Source organism: Adiantum capillus-veneris, chromosome 15, assembly GCF_014529385.1.
Source record: "Adiantum capillus-veneris isolate H3 chromosome 15, ASM1452938v2, whole genome shotgun sequence".
In the NCBI taxonomy this organism is placed as follows: Eukaryota; Viridiplantae; Streptophyta; class Polypodiopsida; order Polypodiales; family Pteridaceae; genus Adiantum; species Adiantum capillus-veneris.
The window spans coordinates 85,656,346-85,679,396 of NC_140945.1; positions in this window are offsets into that span (position 1 = coordinate 85,656,346).

Here is a 23,051-nt window from a genome sequence, read left to right on the forward strand (position 1 = left end):
TCTGGAAGGGACCATAGTACCTTTTTGCTAACTTAGCATAGTACTTTTGGTGTCCCGTAAGATTCTTGCCAGTCGTGTGCCTTAATCGAGCCTTGGGAAATCTGAGTAAGTCCCAATCATTTTCTTTAAAAGCTTGGGCTCTTCTGTGCTTATCAACAACAGCCTTTTTCATTTGCTGTGAGATAGAGATAGCATCCTTAATCTTTTGGAAATATTTTTGTAGGTCTCGACTATACTCATCTGCAGCGAAGATCTTCCCGTGTACAGCTTTAAGTAGCAAGGGACTTTTTGATCTTCTCTCAATTACCTCAAAAGGTGCTTTTCTTGTGGAAGTATTATAGTGTTATTGTAGGCATACTCCACTAAGGGTAAGTACTTCTCCCATTGGGACCTTTGCTCTACTTCCGTTACATAGGCTTTCAGTAGATCAAGAATGGTTAGGTTAGCTATTTTACTTTGTCCATCCGTTTGTGGGTGATAGGCCGAAGACAAGTTTAGCCTTGTCCCTAAATTCTCAAAGAGACCCTTCCAAAAATTACTGGTCATTCTAGGATCTCTATCCGACACTATGAACATTGGCAAGCCATGGTACTTGAAGATTTGTGATATGAGGAATTCCATTTGTTGGGCTTTGATAGTATTTCTGACAAGTATAAAATGAGCTTGTTTACTGAACCTGTCTACTATCGTCCATATTCCCGTATTCCCATGGATAGAATTAGGCAATCCAAAGACAAAATCCATGGATATATATGCTCTCCCATGGTGAATTAGGGATTGGCAAAGGTTGAAGCAATCTAGGTTGATTCTCTCTATCAAACTTCGTCTTTTGGCATACCACACATTTAGAAACATACTCTTGTATGTTTTCTTTCATGTAGGCCAATAGAAATATGTTTCAATCCCTTTTAGGGTAGATTGAATCCCTCTATGCCCCACATAAGGTGGAGCACGAGATTCATACATTACTTTCTCATGTAATGAGTTAGTAATGCATAGTCTATTGCCATAGAGAAGATAACCATCTTGTAAAGTAAATAGTTCTTCTTTCTTCCCTAGTGCAAGGGCTGAAATCACATCTCTAAAATCGGGATCAATAGCATACTCAGCTATCATAGAAGATAGACCATTGTGAGCACTCTCGGTCGTCTTGAGAGTGCACCGGCTACTTGATTATGCTTAACAACAATGTAAGCAATATGAAATGAAATTGTGAAAGGAAAATTTTCCACCTTATTTGTTTGGTGGAGAGCTTGGTCTGCGTCAGAAAGTACTTAAGGCTTTGGTGATCCGTTTGCAGAATGAAGGGAGTCCCTAATAAATAGTGCTTCCATGAGTCTAAGGCATGTAGAACTACGAGGAGTTCCTTTTCATATATGCCTAGAGATTTCTCAATAGGGTCAAGCCTTCGACTTTCATAGGCTATGGCGTGCCCTTCTTGGAGAAAAACAGCTCCAAGGCAATCACCACAAGCGTCACATTGGACCTCAAATGGCTTTGAGAGATCCAGCAATGTAAGCACATTTTGAGAGATAAGATTTTCTTTAAGTTTTATTAAAGCATTGTTCTCCTTGGCAGACCATGTATACCTAACGTTTTTCTTTGTTAGGACATGTAATGGTCCCGCAATTTATGAGAACTTTTCTATGAAGCGTCTATAGTATGCACAAATACGCATAAAGATTCTTAGTTCATGAAGATTCCTTGGTTTAGGCCATCCTTTTATTACCTCTAACATTGATGGATCCATTTTCATGCTATCTTGAGAGATAATGTGACCTAAATACTAAATCTCTTGTAAGAAAAACTCGCTTTTCTTTTGATTTACAGAAAGTTTATTCTCTCTTAAGACTTGAAATATTACCTGGAGGTGTTGCTTGTGTTCATCTAGTGAATTAGAGTAGATGATAATATCATGAAAGAATACTCCAGTAAAGGTTTGCTGGGGCCTGAATAGCTTCTCCATCAAGTGGTTGAATGTGGCTCGTGCATTGGTAAAGCCAAAAGGCATGACAATGTATTCGTAAAGACCAAATGTGGTGCAAAATGAGGTCTTTACAATATCTTAATCAACTATCCTTATTTGATGGTAGCCACTTTTTAGGTCCTTGCCCCTTGGAAGCACCATCTGCCGATAGGACATCTCCCATCTCGTAAGCTTGTATGCCTAGCTTGGTGGCCAACTCTATGGATATGAAATTATGAGTAGAACCAGCGTCAAAGAGAATAAAAGCATCATGTTCTCTTACCTTTCCCCAAGCATGGCATAGAGGAGATCCTTTGTGGTGAGCTTCCTCTTCTTGGATTTTGACCAAGGTAGCTCTAGGAGGCTCATGGCCGGTGTTCTTTTGCGGACAAGCGTGGTACACATGCCCTTGATTGCCGCACTTGAAACATCGGTTATACTTGTGATAATGCTCAAGCTCTTCAGGAGAGAGTTTGTTTTTGCCTTTGTAAACTCCCTTGTCCTTAGCTTTGTTGGAATTGCCCTTAGGAGACTTTTGGACATTGTCCTTCCCCTCAGGCTCATTGGAACCCTTGTTTTTCGTGGGCTTAGAATTTCTCTTAGCACCTATCTAGAAATTTATTTGAGAAGCCACCATAGTATGATGGCTTAACTGCGGATATGGTGCATGGCCTTTGGGAGTTGACATACTCCACCATTTATTCAGTTAAGCTTGCACAAAATTGTTGCTTTTGCTCTCCAAAATCCATCTTTTTAAAAATAGTGGCTTTGAGATGTAAATCCCAAAACTTGTCTACATATTTGTGAATGGATTTGTAGGGAGAGAGCTTCAAGATTCGCCATTGGGTGAGTACTTTGTCTTTTGCATCGGTGGCCAAAAACTGCTTCATAATGGAAGCTCTTATAGCTTTCCATGTTTGTGGAGCTTCACCGTTTGCCTGTAGGCTAGACCACCATTGCCTGGTGGATTTTTGAAAGTGCATAGCTACATGGCGTAGCTTAGAGGACTCCCTGAAGCTCTCATCTCCAAACGCCGCATCAAACAGTTGGATAAAGGCCAAGACTTTGTCCATAGCACCAAAGGTGCCATCATAGGTAAGGAAAGAGATGCTCTTTTCTCCCTCTTTAAACTTCTTGAGCTTGGATGACCTCTTCCACATAGCATAGGATTTCCTATGGCCTCTTCTTTTCGATGGTTGAAAAGTTGTACCATTACTTTCTTCAGAAGATGAAGAATTCAAGGAAGATGGAGAAGAGGATGATCTCTTTCTCGCCTTTTCTTGCCTTGACCTTCTTTGTCTGCACCATCACTTTCATAAGAGGAAGAGGATGAACAAGATGGACAAGAGGGTGTCCTCTTTCTTGCCTTTCTATTCTCTTGCTTTTTGTCATCCCTCTTTGAATTATGGTGTGGAGAAGTGTGCAATGGTATTCTCTATTTTTGAGGTGATGGAGAGCGTTTAGCCCGCCATCTTTGTGGAGCCATCCCTACCGTAGTGGCAGCAGACTCACTTATTTCTTGTTCCTTCGGTGGGGGCTCTTGAATTCTCCTTTGGGAAGGAAATGCATCATCAAGAAGCAATTTTTTGAGCCCATTGTATGGATCCTCTTCTTCTTCCCGAATCGGAGAGAGGCCTTTTTTGGGAGTCTTGCAAGGAGGCTTCTTAGGTACTCTCTCATCATGGTGGGGAGTTTGGAGAATCCCATGAGCACAAAGCTACCGTTGCACTTCACTTTGGAGGGATGGATTGCCCATGGCTTGTTGAAACCTAGAAACAAGGTAGTTAACAAGCATAGGGGAATCATTAGTAGCCTGCTCATAGCAAAATCAAAGTTATCAACATTAATTTCACTCTCTTTACTATTGTCAGCCATTCTAACAATTTTTAGGTGTACTTTGGCACTTCAAGCCCTAGTTACTACTCTTCTTTTCCCCTTTAGAAAAAGCACTCAAGCTACTGTACCTGTGGCTTGAATACCATTAATTACAAGGAATAGAAGAGGGGGTCGTTCAACACCAAAATAGCACCGGCTCCTGTCAAGATTCTAATAGCTCAATAGTGGTTAAGCCGTAGGCAGGCCTTGTAGGACTCCACTATCAAGACCATAGCTCTCGAAAGAAGTGCCCCGTTATCTGCACGAAGACAGGCGCACTGCAAGGCTGAAAAATCCCTATTCTACTTACTCAATTGCAATTAATAATACCAACCATTTATGGCTAGCTTGAGGACCTCCCTTCTTGAGCAAGAAAAGAGAAACCTTGTGCTCTGATACCAATGTAACAATTAATTGCCTAGTAACTTGTGTGTAGCGGAAAATAGCATGAACATAGTGAGCATTTCATTAGAATAGATTCGTAATGAGAATAACAAGAGTGCTTAGGTGGAGAGAGTAACAAAAAACATAACACTTGGTTAGATAACATGAACAATACTTCAAAAGAGAGAGAAATTAAGCTATTGACAACAATTGAGGACCAGATTTACATGGAGCTGGTCCCCCCTCCAAAAGGCTTTGTATTTATAGGTTTCTCCCATCAAGAGAGACATTTTACAATACAATTCTTTGTGTTCCTTTAGTACTAGATAGTGCAATAAAGATGGAAGCTTCAATCACTAAGCAAAACACTTGTAAAACACAACATCAATTCTATCACGGTCTCAGACCCAAGACCTCACACACCTTCAAAGATGGTGAGAGCTAGTGGGGTATAAGAGTAGATTGAGAGAAAGAAGGAGTATTCTTACGAGAAATATGTACATCTACTCACATAATCACTCATATTAGCATAGATTAGCTTAGTAATTAGCATGGTACAGAAGATGAGCATGCATTGAAGCTTGGATCTTGGTTGGATTTACATCACAAAGCCAAGAGTTGTTGGTGTAGACCTCCCTTCTCCAAGCTTGGAGAAGGTGGTAAGCTTTCCATTAATCCATTAAAGCTTGAGAAGGAGAGGGAGTATTCTTTACTACACACATGAGATTGAGTGAGTCTGTGTGTGATAATGCCTTGCAAACATCAGCCCCTTCTCTCTCTTGGTCGACCCCTCTTGCTATTTTCTCTTGCTAGCATCCTATTGGACCTCCCCAGGCTTAGCGAATGGTAATTAAGCAGCATAAGTGATAGCCTTCTGACATGTGTCCCCCTTTCCCCTTTTGTGAGATCTTTAGGTAATTAATTAATGCAACTAAACTCTCATTGGACCCCTTTGTCTCTTGGCCAATAGGAATCAGGCAAGCCATTGGGCTGTTGAATGCTCATTGGACCCCTTGGGAGACTGTCCAATAGTCTTCTAGAGAGCTTAATTCTTATTGGTTCTTTTATTAAATGTTTTTAAAATTAATTAAACTAGATTTACTCTAGCCTAATTCTCATTGGTCCACCTCCATGGCCATCCAATAAGATTTGAGTACACCTTGTGGGCATCTGGGCTAGGGAGTTGACATGTGTCCCTCATTACCTTTGTGTAAAGGTGGCTTGTGAGTGTGTGTGTGTGTGTGTGTGTGTGTGTGTGTGTGAGTTTCTCTCTCATCCCCTACTTTCAAGGCTCGCACCCTCCTTTGTAGGATTCATGAAGACTTTTGTACACACACACAAAGCATCCGATTTTCCTAAGCTTAACCATTGGACACAACCTTTGATTTTTGGAACCTTAGCATTTAGGAAGTCTTAATGGGCTGAACCTTAGGGTCTTTAAAGACCATTGTTGCACCTTGCTCTTTTGCAGATGGCCCCCACGTTTTGGATCCCTTCTCAATATGTGGTATAATTTGACAAGGTCAATTATCAGTGAATGCTCTACACGGTCAACTTTCTTTTGCTATGCCATTGTACATTGGCAAGAGTACATGTTAGCTATGCACACCAAAACTCCATGAGTACTTCTGTAAAGCATGGCTTCCCTTTTGATATTTGGCATCGTGATTTCCACAATTTGGAATATGCTATCAACATACGAATTTGGGAACACTTGCCAGGATGTTTGCAAATTTTTACATCCCACAAGGATGTATATGATACATACACTAACTCACTTGTGCAGTACATATGGCTATGAGCCAGATTCACGTGAATTACCAAAAACCTGGCCACAAGTGGACGAAAAGGTTAGTAAATGTCAAGTTATGTCTGTTTGGTCTATTTTTTTTTACTTTTCACACTACAAAGCAAAGTGCTTTGGAAGACTCCATACGAATCCGCTGTAGAAAGCAAAGTGCTTTTCCACATTTTATGCGAAGCAAGGCTTCTCTTATGTGCAAAGGTAATATTGATTAACTTTAGATCAACGATAATGGCACACATGTTTAGCACTTCGGATATAAGCTCACATTTTATGCAATGTTACATTGTGATGTATCCATGCCAATGTAATCGTGCAAGGTATGTGTCCCAGGGGCTCACATGGTTGGGACTTTCATTGAAGCCAAGGGATTATTATTCTATTTTGTGTTTGGTATGCATGGCATACTAGTACAATGGTCGTACAACACCCATCATTGTATACGCTTCCTCTATAGCACTAGCTACTCTGTCAAGGACGAGCTCAATTATTGATGTTTTAAAACATTTTGTGTTTATTTTTATTCACAAGAAAAGTGCCATACATATGCACCCTGTTACAGTCATGATCACATTGATAGCCGTTTTTCGGCTCTCCGTAATTGCCATAGTAAGCTACCTCACCCTACAAAATTCACCCAAACACTATGGCTATCCCTACCATTTCACTATACATAGGCGTGTGTGAGTTACGGGACTTTTCCCATATCTCCTTAAAAACCCTCAGCTAGCTAGTCACTGGGCTAGTTGAGCCAAAAAAATAAAAAAAATAAAAAAAATAATAAATATTATGGCCCATTTGTGTGTAAATATTTCATTATATATGTGGCCTAGATATAGGGATTTTTATAATTATTTTGATATTTATTTAAATATTTATACCTAGGTGTGTGTTTTATTAAATTTACCTTCTTTCATCCTCTTGCACCATAAGTATATTTTTTTTCCAATATGTACATACTCTAACCTTATATTTTTCCTTTATACAAATCACTCCCACATTTTCACCCTCACCCTCGTGAAGACAAAAAATTGATTTCTACTCATTGGTCACGTTTATTATATTATTTACTTGCATACCTTTTTCTCTTTCACCCAAAATAATTCAAAGAGGGACCATATCATATGATTCCAATATCTTTCCATATCCATAACTCCTCCATATTTTTATTATTATTTTTACTCATTATTCTAACACCATGTGTTCATTGAGCTAAAGTCCATGAATAGTCCATACACTAGTCCCACCATGTATATATTTCTTTATTCACCAATAATCCTCCTCCATGCATGGGTCAAGGGCAACTTGGATGCTTTGTATTATGATATGACAAAGGAGAGGCTCACTCTTGGATGCATTGTATAAATTCAACAAAGGAGGGGGCCACTAAAAGACTTTTGCAGGCATAAAAAAAAGGCTTTTTGGTGAGAATTTTGGCACCTATCTCCACTCCTAATTTGGAGCAGTGGTCAAAAGAGAAAATGTAGTCCACGCTCTGAATAATCACCTCAAATTTTTTCATGATTTTTGGAGCTACCAGCGGTGAGATATGATTTTTTGATTGGAACCCAGTCTGCCCACTTTTCTCACAAGTAGCCCATAGTCTTCTCTCACCTCTTTCCACACTTCTACACACACACACACACATTCCTCTCAATACTTCACTCAAACCTGCACCTTCAATGGTTTCTCTCACCTTCTTCACCATTAACCTCCCCACTTACTCCCATAGCTCTCATATGAGCTCTCCATGTACATACACCATCTCTATGCCTCTCTCTATTATCTCCAAAGTACATTCCATCTTAACCCTTATATATATATACATAAATTCAGCATGCATAACATGCTTAACCTCTGTAAATCAAGAGATCTCATCAACGGAATTACCATTTTCATCACGATAATCAACCTTGGCGGCGGTGGCGTAAAGAAGGGAAGACGAAGAAGAAGATCGATAGTCATTTTGAGAACCTACACAAGTAAGTCCAAAACTTCTTCAAGATTCACCATCACAAGGATTTTCTCACTTCATTCAACCATCTTACTTCAACCAACCACCTCATTCTACCCATTGTAAATGTAGCATTAACTTTCTAGTGATTACTAACACTAACCACTAACATACTAACACAAAATAGCATTGACCTAACCATAAAAGACACCTCACCTCAAGACATGTACAAAGTAACTCTCTCTCTCTCTCCCTCCCTCTCTATCTCTCCTTTTCCTTAAAACTCTACTTTCACCATCAATAATGCTCTCTTTTGAGCCCACACCCATGACTCAAGCAGACAAAGAAGGCCAGCAATGTTTTGATATTCAAAAAAATCATAATCCTGATTTGTTAGCTTGTAAATTAGGATTTCCAATAATCTTTATGAGGGGTCTCCAACCTATAAATAGGTCCCTCTCCTTCTTGTAAAACAACCTCCAACATCTCACATAGCACCCCAACACTCTATGCGTGAGGAGAGACTTAGATGTAGCAACCACTTGTGAGCTTCACTCTTGGTGTGAGAGAAGCCTTCAAGCTACACATTGCAAGTGAGAGAGTGTGAGTTCCACAAATCTCAAAACCACTATTGTACATGCTCCTTCATCATCAATAAATTGAGGTTTGGTGCATCAAAGGCGTGATTCGACGTTCAAATCTTCGTCCTTCCATTTGTGCAATACGGTTTGGTGAATTCAAGGTGACTTGTGTATTTTGAGTTTTTATCGGTTGATCTTGATTTTAGAAAGTGTTTTAGTGTGTTTTTCATTGCCAATTTTGTGTCCATTGTAAGAGGGTATTGTGGTGAGAGGTCTCCCACACCCTAAGACAGTGTGTGTGTGTTTTGGCAATGATTAGCAATCACTAAGCATTGAGTGAGTTTTGTACAAGTTCTACGATAGCATCATAACGAACCATCTCCATTCGCAAGTCACAAATAAGGTATTACGCAAGATCCTTTCCTCTCTCTCTTCCCTTTGCTCTAGCTCTCTCTGGTCCATTTCATGTGTGTCTTGGTGTGAGGTTGCTTGTGTGTGTTGTGTGGTGCATCTTCTTGGTTGTGCCAAAATCTCTCTTGCGTCCTAGTTCGCATACCATAACTAGGTGGTGCCCCTATCTTGTTTGGGTTTGGCTGTGGGTTTGTTGTTGTGTTGTGCTTGTGGTTGCCCCAGCCCCAATTGAGCAGCACGGGAGCCTTGAGGGGTGTTTAGAGGTCGCCTCTCTTGTTGCCCGCCCCGGACCGCCTCAACATGCATGGTAAGTGAGTCAATATGTGATTTCTGGTACCTCTCTCTACAAGAGCGTGGTACAACTACACTGTGATGCGCTTATAGGATAAGCTAAGATACAGACATGGTTTGCACTGGATCATATGCAAGGGTCATAGACCACATTTGAATAAGGAGTTTTTCCTTAGCCCAACATTCTCTCTCTCTCTCTTTCCAACTTCTATGCGGAAAAGGTGAGACTAGGCACTATTTTATTGACATCTTTCTATGTCAATATGGTAATAGGAAGGGCAAAGAGACAAAAGAAAGGGATAAGCACCATCTATTGCCACCTATTTTGGAATGGTTAAGAGACATCTATTTGTAATCCATCAGTGATCGTTTTCAAGATCGAACATTTCTATTGAGTTGAGTACCCATCGATTCTAATGGCCAAGCAAGAGTCTTGCCATTAGTAATTTTTTGGGCATTATTTTAGCACTACACAATTTAAGTGTTGTGACGGTGAAGTTGAGTTTTTGAACGTCTTAAACTCGTAAGGGTTCATCTCTACCAAGGTTTATAGATGAAGCCAACATTTCACATAGCACGACTGCTCACAAAAACCCAAGATTATGGATTTTGAGTCAGGAAAAGATCCATTTTTTAGTGCGATTACAACTTTAATGGATCTCCTATTTTATTACAGTACTAAGCGTGTCTATATGAGTACAATTTTAAGGTAAGACCCAAATTGTGATTACTAAATCACGTACAATTCTTGGAACCTTCACACTTGCACTTTCACGAAAAGAAGTCCACAAGCTGTCAAGGGGTAGTGGACAATTTCAACTTCCACAATAATATAATGCCAAGGGGGGTCGCAGACATAGGCCAAAGGGCCGGCTGTTCATTGAGCAGTTTTTTTGCAAAGTTTAACCAAGGGGTTTGATTTTAACCAATGGGTTTGGATTGCAAAGGCAAGACCCAAGGTTACTTGTGTAATACTACTTACATTTCACTATTTTTCAATTAGTGCTCCTAGGTCTTTTCAAGCAGGATTCAGAAGTTGATGACATGTAGCAATTAACAAGGCACCCTCCCTATGTTTATGGTAAGTGTCAAGTTGAACAAAATGGTGTAAGGTGCTTTTCTTCAAGACCCACCATATAAGTTAGAGAAAGAAGAAAATCTAGCGAGGGCTATAAATTTTTTTATGGAAATGTGTGATTCTCCCAATTTAAAAATTTATGCCATCATCATAGGGTTGATCTAGATGGGCACCCTTGCCCTTCAAATTTCCAAGTTTCTATGAAATTATTGACATTTAGAGAAGTTCTTTCAAGGCTAGCTCACAATTTCACCCGTACATAAGAGGCAAAATACCCCAAAACATGGGAGTAAAAAGAAACCCTGATTCAACACAAACGTGACAAGGAAAGAGAGGATGAAAAATTATAAAATAGAGAAAGATCTGGGGTAAGAATTATCGATACAAAGGATTCCTAAACATCATTTGTGTGCAAGTGCAGTGTTTGATCACTCACAATTATTGCTACAAAGAAAGGAACACAAGTGAAAAGAAACACATGAATTCATTCTCTTATGCAAGAATTTGTTAATTCACATAACTATAAAAAGATCCCAACCACCAATTTCAAACCTCTTTTTGTGCGTCCACCGTACATGTTGGAGCTAGGGACTTGTTGAGCATCGTGTGCGAGCCACTGATGGCTGCAAGCACTCAACTAAGCTAACCTAGAAAACTCAAAGAGAGCAAGGGTGTGTCAATCACCGCTCTACTCTCACCGTCGTGAAGGATTCCACACCGCGAAGAAGAGGGATCCACCACCGCTGCGTTCAACCGCCTCATTACTGCCAATGCCATACCGCAATTCTCAATCGCTCTCTCTCTCTCTCTCCCTCTCTCTCTTTGTCTCTTTCTCAAGCATACACATACACACACACACTCGTGAGCACACGTTGACTCTCTCTCTCTCTCTCTCTCTCTCAATCACCTAATTGCTCGTTGCATATTATAGTCCACCTGTCTCCTAACTTAACCCCTATAGTGAATACCATGGCAACCACTTCTCGCATTCTTGATCCTTGACATAGAGGCTAGGATAAATGTGAAGATCGTGTGGAATATCGTCAAAACATGGCATTCTTGATCGTTGACATTCAGGCTAGGATAAATGTGAAGATCGTGTGGAATATCGTCAAAACATGGCATTACTTGACACCTCCACCTGCTGGGCTTTCTATATAAGGAGACGAGGGTTGCTTTGGCCCCTGACTTAGCCTTTTTTTGTGTATTGTGTGTGTATGAGAAAGTGAGGAGTGTGGGATTTCTTTCCGCTTTCTTATTGTGGTGCGATGGAGTTGGTTTACCATGATGTGTCTTCTCAGGTCGGTAACTTGTTGCAATGGATTTGTTTCGCACAATTACATTTTGCACCATTTTTTGTACTCTACACCAGGGAAAAATAACTGGGATTTTTGTTGGGTATAATGTACCTTTAATAGTTATGCATATTAGGTGGGTTTCTTGGCACATGTATGGTTTTTGCATCATACTTACTGTTTGAATCTATTGCCTAGAATATTGTTTTTCTTAAACACGCACAATAAAAAGTAGTTACTTTTGTAACATGTGGGATTTGATCAATGTGGTTATCTCATGGTAGTGCTATGATTCTTTCCCATTTCAACATTTAGGTAAATATGAAACAATTTTTTTTCACAAAAACGTGCTTGGATTATAATAGGTTGTTGTGTTGTTTTTTACTACTCAGCTAATAACGCACTAAAAATTAATTGAGTTAAAGTTTAAATTGTCTTGGAAAGATGATACTTACCACATTTTTTAGTTAAAACCGGCTGAGCTAGTTGTATTTTTTAAAAATTGGCCAAAGTTAGTGGTTTAATACCTTAATCATTTGATCTTAATATGGTCTTTTGACCTAGTGGGAAAAGTAGTTCTATTGTTACGGTATATACCCACTTGAAAATGGCACAGCCTAGACTATGGATACAATGGCATTTGGGTTTTGAGGCTTAACATTGGTTCTTTATTCTCTAGGATAAACTAGACTCTGCCATGGTATCTTATTGGTTTTAGGCGATGAAATTAAAAGACTATTTCTGGAATGGATATACATAGTCTTTTTTGGAGAATTGTTTTTTGGTACCATTTGACCTATACAGTCAAAACTGTAAAATACCTCACAAAATCATGGGTATAAAAGACACAAAATGCTTTATGAGCAAAAACTGAGAATAAGACACTTAGATCAAAAGGGGTGGTGGCCTTGTGATTAGAATTTTATTTGTATAAATAGCTATATTTCAAAGTTAATTTTGAAAAAAAAATGATATATAAAAACCTTATCTATAAACTATATAAGTGCACTTGTATCTTAAAGGAGTGATTAACTTTCTTGATTACAAGTATAAAAAGAACTTAAAAAGAACTCACACCTTATATTATTCATAAACAAGAATAAATGATTAAGCTTGGACAATAATTTTTTAAGTTAAAAAGTTTGCAAGATGGACATGAATAACAACTTATAAAGTCCATTGACACCTGTAAATTGCATTCAAGGCTGACATATCTGTTTGTCTTGTTTCAATGGATGTAGGTGACGACTCTATCCTTCTTGGAATTATTTTGGCTTAGCTGTTGTCCTTCACTATTATACTAGACTCTTGCTACTTTTGAAAACAACAATTCCCATGTATATAAACATTAGAATGAGACCTCATTCTTTTAGCTATGTACAAAAATAACTCAAAGTTGGAGTTGTTTTTGTGCTACCCCTTTTCACTTGTTTAAACCCACTTGTCTTTTGAATTTTTATGGTTGTTTGTGTATATTTATTAATGTAAAACAACAATGCACATGTCCTAAACACAAGGCTCTCACAATTTTCTAAGGGAATTGGCATGCTAGCTTTAGAGATGTGTTTGGACTATAGAGCTAATTCGGACCCACTATCTATGATTCCTAATTAGGTTGGCTGGTGTTAGGCGCTCCCTCTGAGACTATAGTTCAAGATTCTTGCTCACGGAGATAATTGTCTTTTGACTTTGCATATTTTAGGTTTGCAATTGAATCCACCTTTAATAACCTTGATTTTTACATAATCTTCCAGGATCACACTCAGTTTGAAATGAATGCTCGCATGAGAGTCATCCTGAACTTAGAGAAACATGCAAGGATTCTAGAACAAATTAGACTTTAGATAAACGACCATCCCCCTTACAAAAACCTGTGCCCCTAGATTAAAGGCTAAAAGTTTTATAATCTGCTACCCTAAATAATCCCTTTCGATCTAAATTATCAAAACTATTTGTTACAGGCCTTATCACTCTCCCAAGGTCTAGAGTTAACTTCCGAACCTCTTTCTTTGGCAACTTCCCTAGTCTTGAGATGTAGAAGCAGCTTGGGAGCATCGCAATTTATCTATGAATCTTCCTTGGCTTCTGACAAAAAATCTTCTATTTTACATAAGCTCTTTTTTAATGATTGGATCCAAATTTTGGCCACTTTAGACAAGGATTGTAAGGATGGTGTTTCTATGATCTCCCAATACATTTCCCAATTACCTCTACTTACTTTACAATACAACTAGGATTTAGCTTAGTTCTCTTCCTCTAGAGATGAGCTATCCAACTTTCTTAAAAAACCCTACGGCCTCAATCCAACTTTTATTAGTACCCACACTACACCTGCTATTGCACAAACTGGCGATATCTTCTATAGGGATGGTAATACTTTTGAAGATGTCAAAGAATTTAAAAACAACCTTTGCTCCCTTAGTGACTCTAACTTGTTAGAGATGGTCCCCAAAGTTTCCAAGGTCTTGCCCTCTGTGCCAGTCAGAAAAAAAGAAGTTGAATCATTTGGAGTTGGCCATCAACTTTGCTTCCTCCCCAACGAAGCTTTTTTGGCACCCATCCTAAGTGAAACATGGGTGTATCTAGCCAACCTCCCTGCTTCCTCTGTGGAGGACTGCACACTCAAGGTTCTAAAAGGCGAGTAGTTCTTGGACAAAGGGGAACTCATCAATGCACCCTGTAGCCTCAACTTTTTTGACCACTCCAAATGTTTGTCCAATGTTGGTCTATATATTTGTACAAAATAGAATATGGAGTTCGCTAAAAGCAATCCCAACTTCTATACTCAGTCCATTTGAAATGTTTTTTTACCTTACCTAAAATGTGTATGCAAGTTTCTAGACCCGAAAGCCTCATGTGATTCTAGTATTATGTGGTTTGACCATGCTATTTGGTTTATTGCCAATCACTTAGAACAACTCTTTCCCGAGAAGCCGATGGACTTTCACTTATCACTTACTTTCTCTCGGTTGGGTGGGCAAGCCAAATGACTAGTTGTTGCTCAAATTGCTTTTAACATCTTTTGCGGCCTTATGCGTGATATTCTTAAAGAGCTCAAATCTGCTGAACCAAGCACTTATGTCACCACTTATGCCAAGTACAAAAGAGTTAAAGTTATTACTAGATTTCTCAAGCCTTGCATTGAAGATGATGATTCCCACTCACTGTAAACACCTAACTCTTTAACCACCCCCAAAAACTCCTTGACATCTTTTCTAACACCTAGCACTTTTGCTAGCTTTAATAGTGGAAAGTCTCGAAGATTTACTAGAGGAAGAGGAAGAAACACACCTATCCATCACCCTCTTGACTTTTGTAATCGTCTTTACCTTGCAAGAAATTTTTGGCCCTTGTGGAAGGAGGCGTCTCACAAAAGAGACTTCTACGACAGATCTCATCTATATACATTGTTTGTACAAGACTGAACTTTTGGATTGGTTTCGCCCAAGTCTACTTTCTATGAGTGTTTTGATCTACTTTTTGGAAACCATAAAATGTTAGATAAGGTCCTTATTGGCTAGATTTATCATCAACCTATTAAAAATTTAGTTTATAACATTGATTTTCTATGTCACAATAATATCCCTGAATGTGCTTGTGATAACTTTAAAACTTTTTGTAACGATTTTGGGGATTTAGCTAGGTATGTTTGCACTTGTGATCTCAAGGTTATTAATGATCCTACAATTCAAAAATTCACGGAGAAAGGACTGAATCACATTCTAGTTTTTTCCAAAACGCCCCTACCTTGCCCTAGATCAGCTTTACTTAGTTGTTTGGCTGACCTGGTCAATACTGGAGAAGATAGTCCTATTGGACTTAACCAATTCGGCTCGACAATATTTTCTAGAAAAAGTACCTCTTTTACCACATAAATGGTTGTCTAGTGATAGCACTTGGATCACACCCGACTTCAACTTAAAATTTAAACTCGCACAAAATTGGTTTGTTGTTGTTCTTGATAAAGTTTTCAATTGCCCTACTATCATTTTCAAAAATCTCGCTTGGAAAGCCACTCACTTGCAACTATCTCGTGGAAAGAAACAATCTTAAAATCTCAATTCTACTACACAATTCCTGTAATGGGGTGACTATGAATACCACTTTATCTGGAAACGAGACAATCTTAAAATCTTGTCCATATAATTTTTTTAAAAAAAGAGTAACCAACCACATAAAGCGGCACTTAACACATGTATTAGTCTTCTTTACATGATCTTATATTCCTCTTCTAACTACTTTTTTTGTGTTAGAAGACATCAAACATCTCATTCACAAATTCTATCTCATTGGATTCAAAAGAAACGACCTAATTAACACTATCACAAAGGATTTTTCACAAACTAATAGGCATGGATTAGGATTTATTCTCACTAATTAGGCAGCAGGCCCATACACAATGGGCCTACTGTCAACCGATTCTGTATGGCGGCTGGGATAGGGTGGGTACACACACACACACACATGCAAGTATTGCTAGTAACTAAATGTAACCTCATCAATTACCACCCACACACACACTCACATACTCACGTGTGAATTACCTTTTGACCATGCCCTCACAACTCGCTCTCCAAAAATGGAATATTTTGACCTTGAGGTATTGCTATGCCTGCATAACATATATTTTTTGATCTTGTTGGTTGCCTCTTTTGAGGTACTTAACCACTAACTTTGGTCAACTAACAAAATTACATCCGTAATGTGGGATTTTTCTCACTTAAACCCCCTAGGGTGACCTATCCATGGCTTTGGCATTTAACACTAGGCGACCTATAGACTACCGCCCTTATAAACATAGAGCATAATCCCGTAGAACCCCTTGTGGGACTCATGCGTTCTTAAGGGGCTGGGATTTTTGGCCTACATAGGGCTCCACCCTTCACAGAGGGTGACTACTTTGCCACTCACTAACTCTCAACATTTGTAGGATTTTACGATCCACTGGTAATTCAAGTACATCATGACAAATCACGCCTTGTATGGTGCCTCACTCTCCGCCCGGCTACTAACTCTCTGTCTCTCTCACATGCTTGCTCGCGACATAAGACACTCTAGCTCTCTCTTAACTTAACCCGTACAATGAATACCATGTCAACCACCTCTTACGTTCTTGAGCCTTGAAGTTTTGGGCTGGGTTGAATGTGTAGATCGTGTGGGAGATCTTCAAAACTCGGCATTATTTGACGCCTCCACCTGTTGGACTTTCTATAAAAGGAGGTGAGGGTTTCTTTGTCCCTCACTTAGCCTTGTTTTGCATATTGTGTGTGTATGAGAACGTGAAGAGTGTGCGCTTTCTTTCCACCTGCTTACTGTAGTGCTATGGAGTTGGTTGAGCATGATGTGGATTCTCAGGTTGGTAACCATGTGTTTGCATAGTGGAAAATCAGTGTAGACACAAACACAAGAACATAAATACTGCAGACTTTTTAAGTTAATATCGTCCATGCTTTCCCAGCTACTCAGTTGTTCGATTTGCACCGCCCCTTCTGCAAGCTTTCCCAACTACTCAAGTTGTTGGATCTACACCGCCCCTTGTGCTAGCTTCCCCAGCTACTCTAGTGACGATGTTATCTCTACTGGGGTTTTGTAAGGATTTGAATCTTTCTAACCCAAGTCGGGATATGGTGACGCCTGTTTTCAAGTCCATCGGCCTTAAAGAAAGTATTAGATTAAAAGATTCTTTACTCACACTAAAACTAAGTAGTGCAATTCACTCTAGGTGTAGAAAAGCAAAAGAACTATCACATGCAAAATTAGTCACGGGATATGGTGATGCATGTCTTCAAGTCCATCAACTTTAAAGAAAGTATTAGATTAAAAGATTCTTTACTCACACTAAAACTAAGTAGTGCAATTCACTCTAGGTGTAGAAAAGCAAAAGAAGTATCAGATGAAAAATTAAATCTAAATAGTAATTTATACAAATAAATTATGATCAAAAGGCCACCACCCCTTTTGATCGAGTGTCTTTATTCCCATTTTTTGCTCATAATTCATTTTGTGTCTTTCATACCCATCATCTTGTGAGGTATTTTATAGTTTTGACTGTATAGGTCTTTGAATGAGTCAAATGGTACCAAAAACCAATTCTGCAAAAAAGACTATGTATAGTCCATTCTAGAAATAGTCTTTTAATTTCAACGCCTAAAACCAATAAGTACCACAACAGAGTGTAGTATACACTAGAGTAGAAAGAACCAATGTTAAGCCTCAAAACCCAAATTCCATTGTATCCAGAGTCCAGGTTGTGCCATTTCAAGTGGGTATATACCCCAAAAATAGAACTACTTTGTGCACTAGGTCAAAAGACCATATTAAGATCAAAAGAATCGAGGTACTGAACCATATTTTGATCGAGGTACTGAATCATATTTTGATCAAAAGCATCTCACATAAAATTAAACAATTGATACTAGCAGACCATTGTCTGCACACTTCTCGATGCTCACACACTCAGCAAGACCACTATACAACACATACACACTGCCATACTTCGTCTCAACCCTTACACACACACACACACACACACACACACACCAACACTCAATCTCACTCTCTTACACGTACCAAAAATTGCCTATTTAGGCGGGGCGGGGGAGGGGGGGGCGGTATACACATCCGCATTGCTAGCACCACGGGATACCACAAGAGAAGGAGAAAGGGAAGGGCGAAAAGGGGAAATGACACAAAATGAGGCAGCAATGGCTTGATATTGCTTCAAGAAAACACTTACAGAGCTTGCAATGCTATCACAATGTCCATTCTCATGAAAAAACACACAAAGGTTTGACAGGCACACCCCCCGGCAAAAACTCATACTCTGCTAACTTCAAAAAGGCTCCAAAATGGCCTTACAAATGATAAAAAGAATCCCTTTTATAGGGGGCCCTTTACAACTTTAGAAATTTCTCTTTGATTGGGCCGTTTGGCATCTCATTTTGGCATCTTTGAAGGGTGGCGAAGGGTGGCTCCATCTCTCATGTGTCAAGCTCACAAAAAGATGCTCATAATTCTTTCGTTTAGAGAAGGAATAGGAATCATTAACATATGTATAGATAGATAACCATTGCAAAACTAATAGCTGTTTTGGGGAGAGAGACAAATCACATAAAAGAATCATGTCATCGTTTAGGACTTAGGAAAAAAAGTTTCCACCATGACATAGACTTGCTTTTGGAAGGCCGACAAACCTAGGTATAGTGGAATCCCACCTACAAATTTTGAAATTTACCTATAATTATAGATTTGAAGGTGAAACTTACAAAATCTAGAGTAAAAAATTCCAAAGTATATAGTCAATTTTGCCATTAAAATTTTCCATGAGTAGGTTCTCCAAGTGTTTAGAAAAGTTTTGTTAGAGTAAAAAGATATTGAGTTCAACCCATCTAGAGGGCAAGTTGTTGTCTTTATACACCTTGCCTTACCTTGGGATACTATTGCAATAAGATTCTCTTTGTATGGCATTTAAATGACATTGATCATAAAGCATGATGATCATACAAAGCCAATACTATGTAGAAAGGGGTGCAATCTATGAGTGCGCGAATGCGGTGCATGTGCTGAGAGTAAGGGGGAGAGAGAGAGAGAGAGAGAGAGAGAGAGAGAGAGAGAGAGAGAGAGAGAGAGAGAGAGAGAGAGAGAGAGAGAGAGAACACAGGATGTGCGTGGAGCTATCAAATCTTGTTGTATGGGCACAATGTGAGAATGAGTGAGATTTCCTTATTATTTGCAGTATAAAGAATAAGGAGATAAATGTGGGTGTTTGGACACTGGCCCTGACAGACACGGGCAAAGCACGGTAAGGGACATTGCTTTTACCTAGCATTCTCCCACCAAAGGCTGTGTGCTGATAAGTGGCAAGAAGACTAGCCTACAACTAGTATATACAAAAGGTGAGAGAAGACGGCTCTCAACCTATGCCCATTGGATCACTCTCTAACCGCTCTAGTGTAGATGCAACATGCATACCACTAGGTCTAGAGCTATGATGACACTCCTGATGTAGATATCAAGTGAGATGACTTGCATGGCTCCACAATGCACAATGCCAGTGTTAGTCATCGCACAACGAACAACTGCCACTGTAAATGCACCAACCGCATAAGCAAGATCAGATCTCGACACTAAAAGGTCAGAGATGAGGGACCTGAAAGACAACAAAACATGCACTGTGTGTGCCAACCTATCCCTATTGTCAGCAACCTTAGTGCCATATGCATCCTCATCAGGAACCACCTGACTATGCATCACCATGTCAGCATCATCATCTGGCAAAGGTATATCTATTGAGAATGACTGCAAAACTGAAAAATCAGGACCAGTGCAATCACACACAGCTGTCTGAAGGGCATTGCCATCCTTAAATGTATCAGATGCATCATAGAGCAATGCATTGGTATGTGGCTCAATTGATGTCACCTCAATTGATGATTAACCAAACTGTGCATCCCCACAAATACCACTATCTGCGTGAACGACACCACAAGACAAATGCACAAGCTGCTCTCCATGTATCACATCCGCAAAAGAGACACACTTCACCTCTTGCTCTAAACATGGCTGCAAATACACAGATACTACACCGTCTCTTGTGTTAGAAATATGCAAAGGGTATACCGGACCACTCCTAACACCTTTGGCTATCACCAGTGATCTCCTATGTATCTCAAATGACCGCTCTCCAAGCAGTACACAATCGCCACTACTCTGTAAACTTATGCACTGAAATGAGACTCTGGCTGGGTCTTAGTACATAACATACATCCCGTAGCATAAGCAATGTCAATGGTAAGCCATACAATGAGAATCTTAATGCACTACTAGTACAACATTGCCACCTCCGGTGCTGCTATTTGGATTTTCTTAGCTTAGACATACCATCGTTATCTACATGTAATGCCTTTAAGCAGACTGAGAAGCGGCCACGAAAGACATGGCTGAGAGAGAGAGAGAGAGAGAGAGAGAGAGAGAGAGAGAGAGAGAGAGAGAGAGAGAGAGAGAGAGAGAGATTAGATTATCATCCATGGAGGTCAAATATGACCCATTGGATCAAGTAAAAAACACGCAATGGTTCCTTCTAAGTGAAGGCATTAGATACATATCAGTTAAGGAATGAGGGTATATTGGGAGGGTCATAGAGGAAAACAAAACATAAGGGGGGTCGAGAGAGGAGGGAGCTGCTTTAGGAGTTTGAAACTCGTAATAATGGCTTTACCACCTCTATAGACTACCCATTTACCTAGATTACGGGCTTCGCACATATTCTTCAACTCCTTCTTTTTAGACTCGAGTTGATTCGTAGGTAGCTCTTTGGTCATCCAGAGCTTTGTCCCTTTGAGGAGGCGAGATTGACGTAGTAGTGTCATCCGGTCCTCTTTGTCCTTGAAAGAAAGAGAGAGAGAGAGAGAGAGAGAGAGAGAGAGAGAGAGAGAGAGAGAGAGAGAGAGAGAGAGAGAGAGAGAGAGAGAGAGAGAGAGGGAGGGATGGAGAGAAAGATATGGTAATATGGGCTCTACATGCTCCCATATAACATGCAAACATGACCTCTTCATTAGAGGAAAAAGCTGTGTTCTTGTCACACTCAAAATTCCTCTTGATCCCTTGCACCTTCGGTAGGCAGGCATTTGCAAACTACTACTCGGGTTCTCTCTTTAAGGTGCAGAACTATGGTGCGTGAAGCTCGTGGGGATCCATGGCATCTTGGAAACATGTAGAGCAAAAAGTTGGGAGAGAGAGAGAGAGAGAGAGAGAGAGAGAGAGAGAGAGAGAGAGAGAGAGTTGATTGACACAACAAAAAAGCAACACTATGAATTATGATTATTCAAAGCCTTTAAATATATAACCAGTTTAACTAATTATAGCCACTCTTTTCCATGCACAAATGAGTGTATCATCTACATAGCATAGGGCTTGTTCCCACAAGTTTAGAATTAACTAAACCAAGGCTTGAAAACCCAACAATCCCCCCCTCAAGCATGAACTAGACTTACTCACAACCGTCAGTTTTAAGCTCTATCACAACAAAGGGTTTTGATATACCCATAACCTGGTGCTATGATAATGAACCCCCATCAAACACTTAGGGTGTAGGGCAAAAGTAGCTACTGGTTTACTTCCGAACCTTGGAATTAGGTTTACCCAATAACCTCATGAGAAGTGGTTTACAACAAGGACTTGGCCACAAAATTGATAACTTGGGAGGTCTTACCACTTATGTGTGGTAGTGTCTATACCCATTCAAATTTTTGGCATGGCTATTAGTGACAATTTATAAGCTAAAACAAGGTTTTGATAGATAATATATAATTGTGTTGACTACAAAAAAACCTTGAACAAATATATGACATTGAATTGGTAAATTAAACTTGTGACCTCTTGTACCACAATCTTGAAGAAAATATTCATGTTTTGCATTTGTTGATATACCTCTTGGTGCTTGAAGCAAATTGTTGGATTTTGGATGTTCTTCATCTTTTTCTAGATCAACATGTACCTTCGGATATAAAACATTATCACTAGAAAGATATAATGATCTTGGATTTTGAGGATCTTACTATGAGAGAGGATCAATGGTCCCTTTAAAGCTAGATGGGCATGTTCAATGGACAGATGCTTCAAGAAAAAGTCAACACCTTACTCTTTTTCCACCTTAGGCTTTAAGAAATTTGGCAACAACTTTTCCATGATGAAACTCCAAAGATTTTATTTATTTGTAGCTTTCTTTTCATGCATGTGAATATTTTCCAGGCCGATTGGCATTTTGAGAAGGTTGAATTTGTTGGACTGTAGTTTTATGAGATGCTTACAAAATCAATTTTGCCACCTGTGCCTCGGAGATGCATAAACATTGTCTTGAAGTGGCTTCAAAACCTTCATAGGTGGGGGCTGTGAAGACCCTCTAGCCAAGGCTCAAAAAGGATGGCCACTATTAACATAGTGTGAAAATAGAGGAAGGAAAAATGGACTTTTGTTTAGCTTCAGATAGTCGTAGACAGTGCCGAGCGTGCTTGACTTATAGAGGACTTTACATCACACACTGTGTCAAAAATGGAGGCTCATACCATGACAAACCTATTGATGGTGGTTATGACCAAAACCACGCAGGTCGATGAGAACCTTCTCTCCTCTGCAACTAGTTGTTCTTGCGGAGATTTTTGAGCCATGGCCTATACCCCAGAGATTTGATACCACTTTGTACGATGCACAAATATGGTGGGTGAAGCCACTGAGGATCCATGGCAGCTTGGGAACGTGCATAGCAAAAAAGATGAGAGAGAGAGAGAGAGAGAGAGAGAGAGAGAGAGAGAGAGAGAGAGAGAGAGAGAGAGAGAGAGAGAGAGAGAGAGTTGATTGACACAACAAAACAAAAATTCTACGAATTATGCGGGGAATTATGATTATTCAAAGCCT